This window comes from Triticum aestivum, chromosome 4A (genome assembly GCF_018294505.1).
Source record: "Triticum aestivum cultivar Chinese Spring chromosome 4A, IWGSC CS RefSeq v2.1, whole genome shotgun sequence".
Lineage (NCBI taxonomy): Eukaryota > Viridiplantae > Streptophyta > Magnoliopsida > Poales > Poaceae > Triticum > Triticum aestivum.
The window spans coordinates 735,447,367-735,459,544 of NC_057803.1; positions in this window are offsets into that span (position 1 = coordinate 735,447,367).

Genomic DNA, 12,178 nt, shown 5'->3' on the forward strand with positions numbered 1-12,178 from the left:
TTAAATTAACCCCGGTTAACCCCCCTGTCACTGACGTGTGGACCCCACACGTCAGGTTTGACCCGGGGCAGCCCTGTTGACTTGCTGATGCAAGCATGACGCAGTGCTGATGTCATAACTCATTTTCTGGATTTAATTTAATTCTGAAATTCCAGAAAATGCCTAAAACTTCTAAAAATCATAGAAAATTAACCATAACTCCAAATTAAATAATTTATATATGAAAAATTATCAGAAAAATTCAAGGAATCCATCTGTACCATTTTCATGCATGTTAGAACAACTTATCACTACTGTTTAGGGCAAATGAAGTAAATGGCATTTGAATAATCACATATGGAGTTTGAATTTGAATGTTGGATTCAAACCAACTTCATTTAATCTGGTTTTAGGTGCATTAGCCCAAAACACATTCATATTGCCATGTCATAGCATGCATCATATTGTGCATTGCATTGATCGTGTTTTTCTGTATTTGCCGGTATTTGTCCCCTCTCGATAGACGTGATACCGATGATGTGATCGTTGACACTGATGAAGACTCAATGTTATCTTCAGAAGTGCCAGGCAAGCAAAACCCCCCTTGTTCATTTCGATAAAATCCCACTCTCTCGCTCCTGCTCTCTTTTACTGCATTAGGACAACAACGACATTTTGTTACTTGCTGCGGTAGCTGAACCCGTTTATCCTTTGCATGACCTGTCATTGCCACAGTAAATAGATGAAACCCACTAGCATGAGTAGGAGTTGTTTGAGCCCTGATGTGCCTACTCATTCATGTTTGTTTGTCATGCCTGCTATTGCTTAGAGTTGAGTCAGGTCTGATTCATCGGGGATGAATCAGAGGCGTGTGAACCTGTCCTACTGTGTGTGAGCTAAGTGTGTGAACACGATTTGGTAAAGGTAGCGGTGAGAGGCCATGTAGGAGTACATGGTGGGTTGTCCTATTGAAGCCGTCCTCAGGAACTGAGTTCTGTGTTTGTGATCCATGATTCAGCTACTACCATACATTGGGCCCTGAAATATGACCCCGCTCGACTTCTTATTCACCCTTGTCCTCTGTCCAGGAGTTGCAAGTAGTTTCTGGTGTTTGTAGTATGCTGGAGGCCGTGGACAGCGCTGACCATAGGGGTGGGCTGTGATGCGGTAGGCACGTGGCCGGGTAAACCGGGCACCCGTTTGGTGTCACGGAACCCTGTTCACATCGTTTGGGGCTGTGAGCGAAACTCCGGCCGGATCTCCTCATGGATGGAACCCGAATAGGCGATAAACCTGGACTAGAGACTTAGGTGTTTAGGTAGGTCGTGGTCTACACCCACATCGGTTTTCGCTTGAAGTCTGCCGAGCACATGTCGTGTGCAGACGCTAAGTGGTGGAAACATGTATGAAGAAGTACACCCCTGCAGGGTTAACATCATCTATTCGAATAGCCGTGTCCGCGGTAAAGGACTTCTGGGTTGCTTATATCAGTTCATAGACAAGTGAAAGTGGATACTCTAAAATACGCAAGATAAGCGTGAGTGCTATGGATGGCGTTCTCGTAGGGAGACGGGAGCGGATCCATAGTGGTGTATTGATATGGTGAATATGTGGACTCGTGTGCGTCACCTCAAAAGAGTTACTTGCAGTCGTAGTTCAGGATAGCCACCGAGTCAAAGCTGGCTTGCTGCAGTCAAACTCCACCATCCCCTTTGCTGATAATGATGCATGTGTAGATAGATCTGATGTAAGTCTTGCTGGGTACATTTGTACTCATGTTTGCCTATTTTATGTTTTGCAGAGAGACTTCAGTCTCACTAGTAGTTCCACGTGGACTTCGACGTTTAGCTTGATACCTCAGCTACGATCTTGTGCCTCGGCAGGATCTGATAGATAGTCAGGCTTCTCAGCCTTTTTCATTTATAGATGTCTGTACCCAGACATGATAGCTTCCGCTTGTGCTTTGATTTGTATGCTCTGAATGTTGGGTCATGAGACCCATGTTTGTAATGCCTCGCTCCTCGGAGCCTATTGAATAAACTACTTGAGTCGTAGAGTCATGTTGTGATGCCATGTTGTATTTGCACATATCGAGCATATTGTGTGTATGTTATTGAAATGCTTGGTATGTGTGGGATCTGACTATCTAGTTGTTTATCTTTAGTAGCCTCTCTTACCGGGAAATGTCTCCTAGTGTTTCCACCGAGCCATGGTAGCCTGCTACTGCTCCGGAACACTTAGGCTGGCCGGCATGTGTCCTTCTTCGTTCCTGTGTCTGTCCCTTTGGAGAAATGTCACGCGATGAATACCGGAGTCCTGTTAGCCCGCTACAGCCCGGTTCACCGTAGTCCTGCTAGCCCAGTGCTACAGCTTGGATTCACTCGCTGATGACCGACACGTTCGATGCTGGGTCATGGATGCCTGTCCCTGTAAGTTTGTGCCACTTTGGGTTTACGACTAGCCATGTCAGCCCGGGCTCCTTATCATATGGATGCTAGCGACACTGTCATATACGTGTGCCAAAAGGCGCAAACGGTCCCGGGTAAAGGTAAGGCGACACCCGTAGGAATACCGTGCGTGAGGCCGCAAAGTGATATGAAGTGTTACATGCTAGATCTATGTGGCATTGAGTCGGGGTCCTGACAGCGTTGGTATCAGAGCTTGACTGCCTGTAGGATTACCAAGCCAAACTGGTCGAAGTTGAGTCTAGAAATTCTTTAGTTATATAAGGGAATTGATTGTGGGATGGAACGTAAGGCTCTTTTTACTCCTTATACCTCATGACCTTCTGATCTGAGTCATCATCTTCTCTTCTACGGGGATTAAGAACTAGGCTTTCTCTTCTTTCTATCAGGATCACGTGTTACTAATCCGAAGACTTATAAGATTGTTGGATTTAAGCTTGAGTTCAGTTTCTACTACTTTCGTATGATAATTGCTGATCTCGGAACCTTGATATTGTGCTTCTAAGTGGTTATGCCACCATTTTTGTGAATGTCTCAAATCTTTTCTGAGCATTTACAGTCGTTATGCTGTCCGAGTCATCACAGGTTTCTAAATAGTTTGAAGCAATTTGCAAATTCTTTCCTCCCGTTTCGATGTTCCTTTGGGCCAGATTAACCACACTAATCGGTGAGTTGAGGTACTTGATTGCCTTGACATATATGTTGGAGCTGGTATTATGACCCTAGGTGTCTTAGGGGATCATCTAGTAATTTAGCCATGATTTGTGTCCCAGTGTGATGATTCTGGCCTTTACTCTCGAAAGCATCCCGTGATGCTACTTAGTAATAGGTATTCTATTCCTGGGTTCTTGAACCCGAGATTCACTCTACCTACTTCATGTTGATAGTAATTGCTAGTTCCTTTAGGTTATTAGTAACCTTTGCATTAGTCCTCGATGTTCGTGGTATTCCTTTCTTCCAAATACTATGAACCGCTTATGGCAGATGTTCCTCGCTGATCGAAAGATCACAATCAGAGTGCTCTCGATGGGTTCTCGATTCTACATTGTGACTCTGCCAGTTCTACCTTTCTGCATGGGTTATCCGGAAGAATTATGTGGAATTCGTTCGACATGCTAAACCATGCATCCACAACTCAGAAAATTGTATGTTCCTTTGAGTTGTCCCTCTTTAGTTGCATTCTGACCCTCGTCTATCAATTGATAGTCAGGAGTAATTGTGCATTCGTGTTGTCAATGCTTATTACTCTTGTGGTCCGTCAAGCCATTCTGTCCTGAATGACTTGGAGAAACAAACTCTAGTACCTCTTCCATATCCAGGATTGGGTCAAAAAGTTGTGCTCCACAGAACAAATTGCTAATCCAGCTTTTGTTCTGCTCTATCTTGGAGTATTACCATCTTTATATCGGGATGTTATAGGAATTGCACACCATCCTATGCACTCTTGGTACAGTGATACTTCTTGCCATCATTGTTCATTCCTCGGTTCCTGTATTATTGTAACTGGAATGCCGACAAGTGAATCGTGATGTGTGAAATCAATACTGCTAGCAACTTTGTTGCTTGGTAGTTAAATGGACGATAACCTCATTCTCAGCGTATTGATTATTGAATCGTCACCCTAAGACTGATCGTGCTATCTAGTTCTTATTTCGGTGCACCCTTCGATTGATGAATTAGGATCTTGTCAAGCCCTCGCTCACTTGATCATATCATCTTGCCCCGAAAAGCAAGATTGTTCTCGAGCTTAGTAACATATCGGTGGTTCGTGATTTTCCGAAGATCTTCTCGGAAGTATTACCAGGTTGTCACCTGACCGCTATGTTGAGCTCGTGATCAAGTTGGTTCTCTTGTGAACCACCCTCTCTCCAAGATCGGTGTTAGATATCCCTGAGCTAGTTGGTTAAGCTAAACGACAACTTGGAGGGTTGGAAGATAAAAGCTTGCCTGACTTAGTTCGTTCCAAAGGGATATTCTTGTGTAGTGTGTATTGAAGAAAGATGATATCTTCATCGATTGGTCCCTGTGATCAGTTGCTGGACCTATTGTCTTATCAATCCTTTGATTTGAGTGTGGGCTATCTTCAAATCAAGTCGGAACCAACGATGTTCGTAATGTTGTCTTACTCGTGGTTGATCCCTCGAGCATACACCATTATATCTTTTGGGTCTGACCAATGCAATCACCGTGTTCACTTAACTATAGAATTCCTTTTAAAAGGAAACCTAGATGAATTGTTGTTGAGCCCATTGACAACATCCTTATCTCCTCCATGGTCTTGTTGGACAACAAGTTAGTGTTGGAAACTTTTGAAGCATTTTCTTCATGCTAGCTCATGAAGTATTTGTTTGATGAAAGTAGTGACTTCCTTTAATTCATGTGCATCTGATGCAAGTTGCCGCCGTGAATTTGAGGAAGTTAGTTTTGCTTCCTCTGGAATCATCCCAAGTCAGTCATGCATATGTGCGAAGTATTCTATGGTTTGGAGACTTGCAACCTTCATTCCATATGTGTTCCGAGCACACCAAGCCACTGATTGATTTGTTCAAGGAGAAGAAGTTTCTTCTTAAGAGCATGCCTTATGCAAGGACTTCAATATCCTCGATTATGGTTCCCCACCTGAACTCGGTAGTGTTTTGTTGTAAGACTACCATGTGATAATGTTTTGCCTAGGACAACGTGTTCACGTGTTTGTAGCAGAACCAGCTCATGTTTTGGAGCTTGCTATCGTAGTTCATTTCCCGAGAATCTCGCAACGTCATCTCGTCGAATTGTGTTGCAAACTTTCATTTTTCTTCCTAGACTCGATGAGTCTGGAATATCCTGACACCAACCAGATCTGAATCTCAGGCAGATATGATGGTTGGAATATTTCCCAAGAATTATAATATTGGTCGCGCGATAACCGGTAAAGTGGATGTCGTGGCCAACACACCCAGCCGGAAGACCTGTTATTATAATATCTGATTGATGAAGTTGGCCACCTCCCCATAAGGATTTCGTAGGGTTTGCTCCCTAGTTGCCCCTATGGATTTTTGTGTTTCCGAAGTCCGACCTTTACTTGATGTTCTAGATACCAAACCATATCTATGAATGGGTTACACTAGCACATCAAGGAGAACATTAGAAGCGGAGTGCTAAATGTCTCTCGGTCGATCATCCAGATTTTTATTTCCTTGGCCTCGCTAAGGTGAAATCTGAGAAAGTGTTATCTTCCTTTGCATCTGCATCATCCATCATCATCCATCATGGCAGCAAGTTGTGTTACCGAACCCTTGACACGGATGTTGGTAAAACCTTGATGAATGTGGAAATGCTCAAGTTCTTGAGAGCACGCACAAGCTCTAGGTGTTATCGTCGGCACTAACTGGGTTTGCTCTCAGTTTCCTCGGCAATGCTATGATCTTTTCAAACAGTGAATTCACTCTCTGTTGTTGGGTTCTTCCCCAGTTACCAGAATCATTCCCAGCATTTGCATTCTGTTTCCAGCTTGCCCCGCCAATGTGCCATTCTACCATGGGTCCCTTCCATTTCCGGTGATAAGCAAATTCATCCATTGCGTTGTCTTCAACAAGGTAATCCACATCATTCAAGTCCGAGTATGCCATTCTACCGACCCCCTTCAAATGATCGCTCGAGAATTGCCTTAGGCTGGTTTAAAGAGTTTCAATGATCTCTGAATCAAAAGTAATTCTTTTTGCCACTTAAGGGGTTATATCTTCGAGTCACCTCCCCTAAGATGTATCATTATGGTGTCATGTCAACTTAACTCCTCGCTACGTTGACGATCGTTTACCACCTTCTTAAGTCTGGAATTGTTGTCAACCTAGTGAACCTCGTCACCTGCTCCACTCCATCCCTCTAGAGGTATGCTTCGTCTCTCAGCTTGAGAGATGTTGCTATGTCACATTCCGGGAGTTAACCCTGAGTTGTCCGACCTTCGAGAAGACCGATCCTTCCAGAGTTTTCCTTTCCTCTTCGTGCCATGATTAGTTGAAGTTCTCAGAGCAAAACGACAAGACAAAGATGGTGTTCAAATCAACGTTCATTTGAAGTGCAACCTGGATCGTGAAGATTGTGCTAGTTTGCGTTCCCCTTTCACCTTACCCTACGCTTGAATCTCGAGACGAGATTCTTGTTTAGTGGGGGTGAGTTGTCACATCCCTAGCTTCTGGTAATGCTCTGAGCTAGCTAGTCATGTGTTGCATCATGTTTAAATTTTGCCTACAATTGAAATGGGGATGTTCAAACCCTAGCATTAAATCAACTCAACTAGGGTAAGTTAAAATCTTTTCAATAAACCCAAAAGGCCCCTAAGAAAAGTTCATGATTTCTGGTTAAGGTGGAAACCTCTGCCAAAAATGATGAATATATCCTTAGGTCATTTTTGGATTTTTGAATTAAATCATATTGTATTTGACTTTGGGCATTTAAATACTATAAATATTTTAAATGCTCAAATAAATGTTGGAAATTGATAAGGGTCACTGGAATAATTCAGAAAGCACCCATATTTATTTCCAGGATTTTATAAAATGATTTGATATTTAAAACAAATCAAAAACAAATTGCAGAAATAGAAAAAAAAATAAAACAGAAACAAAAGAGAGAGAGAGACTACCTGGGCCACTTACCTGTAGCCGGCCCAGCTGGCCAGCTCCTCCCACCTGGCCCAGCAATGCGGCTGAGGCCCAGCCCAACTCCCCACCGTCTTCAACCTCTGCCAGTAGGCAGAGGCGTGTCGACGCGCCCGCGCCCGAGCGCCACCTCCTGCTTCCACCTCCTGCTGCCCCCCCCCATCGCCCTGGACTTCCTCCGCGACGCCACGCGACCCCGATGCTCTCTCACTCTCTGATTCTCTCCCCCCCCCCTCGCTCCTCTGCTCTCTCTCTCTCACGGCCGCCCAAATCAGCCGGTGCCCACCGCTGCAAGGCACCGCGCCCACCGCCGTACCCTTGCCCCGTGGCTGTGACCCCTAGCTCCGCCTCGACGTCGTGAAGCTCCAAGCCGAAGAACACGCCTGCGGATGCCCAGCAGCGCCGTCGCCGACGCCATCTTCGTCCTCCGCACCGACGGCCGCCGTCGACCGATTCGTCATCACCAGGCCGTCCCCGAGCTCTCTGAGATCACCAACGACCCCGCCGTGAGCTCCTGATCATCCTCCCCCTCTCCGTTTTCTCTCTAGCATGCCGTAGCCGCCGCGCCTCTCTTCCCCGACAGCACGCCGCCGCACGAGCTCATCGTCGACGAGGCTCCGGTGGCCATTTGGTCCCGTGCGTGCCTCCGTTGGGTTCGTGGGCTCTCGTAGAACGCGTAGGTGCTAACCGTGGACCCTCCCGTGCACGGTGTCGTCGTTTCCATCGACGCCCGAGCTCCGGCCGCCGCCTCGCTCGCCGCCGACACCGATTCCGGCCGTCCCAACCCCAACCGACTCCACAGGAAGACGCGGCGCCCTCCCAGCTACCCGTAGAGCCTCTCCGCCGCCCGAATGGTCGCCGGAGGAGCGATCCCGAAGCCCTCCGCCGTGCCTGTTGCCGCCGGCGTTGAGCCGCCGGCCTGTTTGGGCCATTTGACCAGGGGTTTGACCCCCCTGGGTCGATGACAGGTGGGGCCAGCCCCCCTGTTAATTAGCTTAGTCTATTTTAATTAATTACCCCCTCTCCTGACACTGACCAGTGGGCCCGACCCCCCCTAACCTTTTAATTAAATTAAATTAACCCCGGTTAACCCCCCTGTCACTGACGTGTGGACCCCACACCTCAGGTTTGACCCGGGGCAGCCCTGTTGACTTGCTGATGCAAGCATGACGCAGTGCTGATGTCATAACTCATTTTCTGGATTTAATTTAATTCTGAAATTCCAGAAAATGCCTAAAACTTCTAAAAATCATAGAAAATTAACCATAACTCCAAATTAAATAATTTATATATGAAAAATTATCAGAAAAATTCAAGGAATCCATCTGTACCATTTTCATGCATGTTAGAACAACTTATCACTACTGTTTAGGGCAAATGAAGTAAATGGCATTTGAATAATCACATATGGAGTTTGAATTTGAATCTTGGATTCAAACCAACTTCATTTAATCTGGTTTTAGGTGCATTAGCCCAAAACACATTCATATTGCCATGTCATAGCATGCATCATATTGTGCATTGCATTGATCGTGTTTTTCTGTATTTGCCGGTATTTGTCCCCTCTCGATAGACGTGATACCGATGATGTGATCATTGACACTGATGAAGACTCAATGTTATCTTCAGAAGTGCCAGGCAAGCAAAACCCCCCTTGTTCATTTCGATAAAATCCCACTCTCTCGCTCCTGCTCTCTTTTACTGCATTAGGACAACAACGACATTTTGTTACTTGCTGCGGTAGCTGAACCCCTTTATCCTTTGCATGACCCGTCATTGCCACAGTAAATAGATGAAACCCACTAGCATGAGTAGGAGTTGTTTGAGCCCTGATGTGCCTACTCATTCATGTTTGTTTGTCATGCCTGCTATTGCTTAGAGTTGAGTCAGGTCTGATTCATCGGGGATGAATCAGAGGCGTGTGAACCTGTCCTACTGTGTGTGAGCTAAGTGTGTGAACACGATTTGGTAAAGGTAGCGGTGAGAGGCCATGTAGGAGTACATGGTGGGTTGTCCCATTGAAGCCGTCCTCAGGAACTGAGTTCTGTGTTTGTGATCCATGATTCAGCTACTACCATACATTGGGCCCTGAAATATGACCCCGCTCGACTTCTTATTCACCCTTGTCCTCTGTCCAGGAGTTGCAAGTAGTTTCTGGTGTTTGTAGTATGCTGGAGGCCGTGGACAGCGCTGACCATAGGGGTGGGCTGTGATGCGGTAGGCACGTGGCCGGGTAAACCGGGCACCCGTTTGGTGTCACGGAACCCTGTTCACATCGTTTGGGGCTGTGAGCGAAACTCCGGCCGGATCTCCTCATGGATGGAACCCGAATAGGCGATAAACCTGGACTAGAGACTTAGGTGTTTAGGTAGGTCGTGGTCTACACCCACGTCGGTTTTCGCTTGAAGTCTGCCGAGCACATGTCGTGTGCAGACGCTAAGTGGTGGAAACATGTATGAAGAAGTACACCCCTGCAGGGTTAACATCATCTATTCGAATAGCCGTGTCCGCGGTAAAGGACTTCTGGGTTGCTTATATCAGTTCATAGACAAGTGAAAGTGGATACTCTAAAATACGCAAGATAAGCGTGAGTGCTATGGATGGCGTTCTCGTAGGGAGACGGGAGCGGATCCATAGTGGTGTATTGATATGGTGAATATGTGGACTCGTGTGCGTCACCTCAAAAGAGTTACTTGCAGTCGTAGTTCAGGATAGCCACCGAGTCAAAGATGGCTTGCTGCAGTCAAACTCCACCATCCCCTTTGCTGATAATGATGCATGTGTAGATAGATCTGATGTAAGTCTTGCTGGGTACATTTGTACTCATGTTTGCCTATTTTATGTTTTGCAGAGAGACTTCAGTCTCACTAGTAGTTCCACGTGGACTTCGACGTTTAGCTTGATACCTCAGCTACGATCTTGTGCCTCGGCAGGATCTGATAGATAGTCAGGCTTCTCAGCCTTTTTCATTTATAGATGTCTGTACCCAGACATGATAGCTTCCGCTTGTGCTTTGATTTGTATGCTCTGAATGTTGGGTCATGAGACCCATGTTTGTAATGCCTCGCTCCTCGGAGCCTATTGAATAAACTACTTGAGTCGTAGAGTCATGTTGTGATGCCATGTTGTATTTGCACATATCGAGCATATTGTGTGTATGTTATTGAAATGCTTGGTATGTGTGGGATCTGACTATCTAGTTGTTTATCTTTAGTAGCCTCTCTTACCGGGAAATGTCTCCTAGTGTTTCCACCGAGCCATGGTAGCCTGCTACTGCTCCGGAACACTTAGGCTGGCCGGCATGTGTCCTTCTTCGTTCCTGTGTCTGTCCCTTTGGAGAAATGTCACGCGATGAATACCGGAGTCCTGTTAGCCCGCTACAGCCCGGTTCACCGTAGTCCTGCTAGCCCAGTGCTACAGCTTGGATTCACTCGCTGATGACCGACACGTTCGATGCTGGGTCATGGATGCCTGTCCCTGTAAGTTTGTGCCACTTTGGGTTTACGACTAGCCATGTCAGCCCGGGCTCCTTATCATATGGATGCTAGCGACACTGTCATATACGTGTGCCAAAAGGCGCAAACGGTCCCGGGTAAAGGTAAGGCGACACCCGTGGGAATACCGTGCGTGAGGCCGCAAAGTGATATGAAGTGTTACATGCTAGATCTATGTGGCATTGAGTCGGGGTCCTGACATTAACCTTTCTTGTGATCTATAGGATCTAAGCAGTAATATTCTCCTGCTTATGTATATACCTCGATGTACAACTCTGTCAGTAGGACCTTGTTACTATTGATGATGACATTCCGGTAACCACCGATGGACGGGAACCTTGCCTATTGGTCCGCCTCGTTTCAACGAGCAGGAAAATGGTTCTCTTCGTCCCTCGCCCTTGGTACCAACGTTGTTGCCGACATAGCTGACATGGTACTCCCTGACATGCCTTGCTATCATGACCGTGCAAGATGTCACTGCTCCTATTATATATAAAAAAAAAGAACCACATGGTGGGCCCATAACCCACAGTTTCACAGGATCGAAACCTGACTCTCCTATACACCCTGTTGCCAAAGTTATTCCTATAGCTTGACTTCGTATGTAATTTGCGAGCCACCTTCCTAGTGATCAATTCTGGTATCGGACACAATACTTATTCCTGTTGCTCTGAACCCCATTCACACTCTGTTTCAGGCAATGAACGATTGCCTATCCGCTTGAAACTTCTTATTGCACCGTCTTACTTTGCTCTCGATGTGTTTCATTTGTTCAACTCGAGAGATACTCATATGTTCATACTTGGGAAACCCCCAGAAGATTTTCCCTTGTAACATCCTATCGTTGTAGAGCTGCCCCTTACCTATTCGTAAGTACGATGGAGATCCCGAAGAAAGGATGACAAATTGATCATGGTGACTTGAAGCAGTGAAATGAAGACATCAACGAAAGGGATCAACCTCTTCGAAAGGGAAGCCAAGACCGAGAAGACTCGTTAGGTTTTTTCGCTACCAACACCTTCGCCCCTTACTCCACCGCTTAAATCTCGGGACGAGATTTCTTGTAGTGGAGGAGAATTGTGACGCCCGGGTAATCAAGCTACAGTAACCCTGCGCTAATGATGCCACGTCACCTAGGTTACTGTTGGTAAACTCGTGTTAGTTCAAAACGATTTAAATTCAAATTTAAAATATAGGCAAACAACAAAAGTTTTCAAATAATAAAACAAAAATGTTCGGTCTGTGCCAAAATTGGCATAGGTAATTATAGTAAAGAAAACACAAATTTATAAAATACTTAAATTCCCTAAGTTGAATTAAAATAGAAAAGGAAAATAAATAAAAGAAAGGAAATAAAACATAAAAACAAAAAAAAAGTAATAGAAGAGAAACCCCCCTAGGCTTTGGCCCAGCTGACCACAGGCCCAACTGGGCCACCACCAGGCCCAGCCGGCCACTCCCACCCCGCTCCCACCTTATCCCCCCACCCGACAGAAACCCTAACCGCTACCCCCACTCCCCTCGATCCCCCACGTCTCGCTCCCTCCCCCTCCCCCCCGATCCAGATCGGGGGCAGCTAACACCGGCGACCGCGCCGCCTCAC